The sequence below is a fragment of the Dermacentor andersoni genome, chromosome 1 (genome assembly GCF_023375885.2).
Source record: "Dermacentor andersoni chromosome 1, qqDerAnde1_hic_scaffold, whole genome shotgun sequence".
NCBI lineage: Eukaryota > Metazoa > Arthropoda > Arachnida > Ixodida > Ixodidae > Dermacentor > Dermacentor andersoni.
Genome location: NC_092814.1, coordinates 360,913,775 through 360,917,672, shown reverse-complemented (window position 1 = coordinate 360,917,672; position 3,898 = coordinate 360,913,775). Strand labels below are relative to the sequence as shown.

At 45.7% G+C, this 3,898-nt stretch overlaps 1 pseudogene; it reads left to right on the top strand.

The window, feature by feature from the left end:
• Positions 1-1,704: 1,704 nt before the first annotated feature.
• Positions 1,705-3,528, top strand: LOC129381242 (uncharacterized; annotated as a pseudogene).
• Positions 3,529-3,898: the final 370 nt, after the last annotated feature.

The following is a 3,898-nucleotide window of genomic DNA, read 5'->3' as shown; positions in this document are numbered from 1 at the left end:
AATTTCTTGTGTTCTCAAGCTTTTGGTAGCTGTTGCGCCAATGAGGGTGCACCAGTAAGGCGTTAAATGAAGCAAACCGATATGTTTTCGCGTTCGATCATCTAAACGTTTTTTTTTTTTTTTGCATAGCATCGTACCGTCTCTTACCTGTACTTTGGCATGCTTTTGAATCAAAGTAAAATTACTCAGTTGAATCAACGCGACTCGTCTGTACAGTTTAAAGATATGCAGATTCAACGCACATGTTGTAATCTATCTGAAGCGGCGTTTTAGTAAAGTGGTTAACTAAATGCTTGACAACAAACGGTGAGGCGCAGAATTTTGGTTACTTTCATTCTGTGCAAATAGTAATCTCACGGAAAGTTTTTGTTTCTCAACCACAAAGGTCACAACTTAACTCTCTTGTTCACATGCTGTGCCAAAACACAAAACTCCTTCAGGCAGATGCACAGTGTGAGCCGCATATGTAGTGTCTCAATGCGCATATCAGTAATATAAGCACTTCCAGTAATATACATGTCACGGTGATGTCAGATGTACGCACACAAACGTATGACACGTATCGAGCAACCTTTATGGTGGATGCACACGACGGACGACTCCGCGAAAATCCGTCCCGCGGACGCTTATTCCGCCGCCCGTCCGGCTGCGAAGCGCATCCAGACGACGGACGGAGTGAGCAGACGACCGTGCCGGAAAAATAAAGATGGAGTCACCGCCCGAAGCATAGAGTTTCTCACTAGAACACCTAGAGGGTAATCTGGCGCCACCGTCTATGGGAGTTTCTTAAGGGGGCACCGTGCCGTCATGGGATTGACGGTATATGTGTCTGCGGTATATGTGTCTGTCGTGTCGGCTGGTGTTGTAAGAGGCTTCGTCTGAAACGTGGACATGGCCACGCAAATAACGCGTTCTCAAAGTAAAATCTTCATAAAATGTTTCCATTCACGCATATTACATCTTTACTCACCCACGATTAATGACCAAGCGAAGAAAAGCAAGAACAGACGACCAACTGTTTCAAAGCGAGCGCGAACCTTGTCGTCTGTCCTCCAACTTTAGCGGCCCGCTGATACTTTTTACGTAACATGTAGTCGTACACACAATAACAAGTTCTCATAGTTAAACAAAACATGTTTTCGCGTAATAATAAAGCTAAAACGGCTTTTCACGTGCTGTTCTAGTAGAAAATGAATCATTGTGACAGACGGAACGGTACTTGCCCAGCGCCTCTTCAAGGTGTCCTGTCTCTACGAGAACGATGCCAATCCGAATCCACAACATACCGGCATTCCCATGCGTACCACAGCGCAGCAGCACCAGATTTCCCTCTAGGTAATGTAGTGAGAAACTCTATGGCCCGAAGTGACCCCCGTCCGCCTCGAACCTGTCAAGTCGTCGTCGTCCATTGTGTGGCCCGTAGCTTTCAAACTGAGGCTTGTATTTGGTTTAAATGTGTGTCCAGAAGCTTCGACAGCAATTTATTCGTGATGAGTGGGCACCGTTTTCGAAAGCCATGCTCAGATTCTCGGCGTGTAGGCTTAAGAGTGGCTGTATTGGCTGAACATGGCCTCAAAGACGTTGTGGTGGCCCGGGCGGATCTCAGTGGCCGTAAGTTGCAAATGTTTGCTTGTTTCTACTTGCTCTAGATGGCGCCATCAGTGTAACAAAGACTTTCATGCGTGTTTTTCACTCTGAATGAAGATGGAGGTCGAAAGAAAACGACGGTTGGCCGCAATGGCTGTTGTTTTGTCCGAATTGGATGATGACGAGTATTTGTTTCACCGAAAGAGGTCTTGTTGGCAAAAGGACTACATCGCCAACAAGCATCTCGGTATGCAAAACCACTTGTACCGTTGGTGTTGGTGAGTGACATCGAAGAATACCGGAGGCTGCTTCGAGTGACAAGAGAGCAGTTTCTTCAGTTGCTGTCGCGTGTGGGACCTCGCATAGGAAGGCAGGACACCGTGATGCGGCGAGCAATACAAGCGGAAACAAGACTACAGGTGACGCTACGATACCTCGCTTCAGGCAAGTGCCTCACGTTTTTTCATTTCCACTGAAAACATCGCTCCCATGCGTTGTATCTCAGGCTCCTGGGTTTAAATTACGTGCGCAGTTTGAAAAATGCTCGCGGGTAGAGAAGGAATTGCACCGTCTATTGTGAAGTGCCTGCAAAGTCGTCAGATTTCAGGAAGTAGCAAAATAGTAAGGCTACGAAAGCTTTCTTAACAGCTTGGCCACCCTTGATGTAAAAGTTCGTTGCCTTAGAATTTCTCTGCTAATAACTGATGATATGCTTTTTTTGTCGTATATGCAGGAGAGAGCCACCACTCTATGAGTCGACAATTTCGGCTCGGCCACTCCAGTGTAAATGATATTATTCACCAAACGTGTACGGTGATTTATGAAGAGATGAAAAATGACTTCCTGAAGAGGCCATGCACCGAAGATGAGTGGAAAGATGTAATCGGAGGTTTCAATCAAAACTGGAATTTTCCAAACTGCGTTGGAGCCATGGACGGTAAACATGTGCTAATTACGAAGCCAGCGAATTCTGGAACAGTGTACAGAAATTACAAGAAGAGCTTCAGCATTATACTGTTTGCCGTCGTTCATGCCAACTACAAGTTTTTGTACACGGATGTTGGTGCACCCGGCTCACAAGGAGATGCGGGCGTCTGGCAAACGACGCCGCTACAAGCACGTGTATCAAACATGACGGCTGGTCTTCCAGAACTTGTGAAGGTCGCAAGCTCGCCCGATGTGCTCCTGCCACCCGTGTTGGTCGCAGATGACGCCTTCCCTATAGGAAGAAACTTGCTGAAGCCCTATGGGGGCTCTTCCTTAACAGAAGAGAAGACAATCTTTAATTACAGGTCATTTATGCCTGTATACTGAAGCGGCACTATGTGAAATGTAACGGTGATATCGAACGCGTGATAACTCCGGAATTGTCGCAATTATGAAATAATAGAAAGCTTCGAGATGACCCAGTGTAATTAATGCATTTGCTGGGTTGGGGCAAGCAAACCAGTGGGGACACTTTACACATTGTAATATTTAGTGGTAGTTAAAGCCTGCTGTCATCTTCTCCAGTGGTGTAACAGATATGAAACATAACAATTTGTGTTTACATTGCAGGTTATCCAGGGCTCGGCGTGTCGTTGAGAACGCCTTTGGAGTACTTGCAAATCGATTCAGATTTCTGCACACTGTAATCAATGCTGAGCCCGAAAGGGTGATAGCAATGGTAAATGCCGCATGTGTATTGCACAACTTTCTCGCCACCGTCTTGCACTCTATTGACTCGAGTCCTGAGACGTCTACCGGATCACTGTTCTCTGCACAGCCCAGTTCCCGTGGAAGAATTAATGCTGTTGGTTCTGCAGTGCGAGAGAGTTTATGTGCATTTTTAAATGGCAGGGGTGCTGTGTCGTGGCAGCAGCAATCAGCGCACTTGGATGCAAACGCATACAGAAGACATTAAGATTGTATAGAGACAATGCAAGCTGCACTTGTATTATGCTGTATCATGCACTAAACTTGTTTTGTGAAATTGAACATGTTGTCTATATTATAAGGGAGAAATCGTCTTGTGCCCTGCCAAAGTGTCGGCATGTTTAACTATGGGAATGACAAGTGAACTGCTAGAATACAAACAAAAAGTGTTTTATTCAAACAACTGAGTTTCTTTCTAACTTCTCATTTGAGATGATGTCACACAAACTTCCTCACTAAGTCCTGTCCACATAATTTTCTAGAGTCTTCAGCATGGCAGTTTGGCATGCGATAATGTCAGCCTTTGGAACGAGGCGCATCTGCGCAGCAACTAACTTTCCAAAGCATTCAGCTGCATCTTCGGATTGTGTAGCTTTTGTTGGCTGGTCCATGCTGG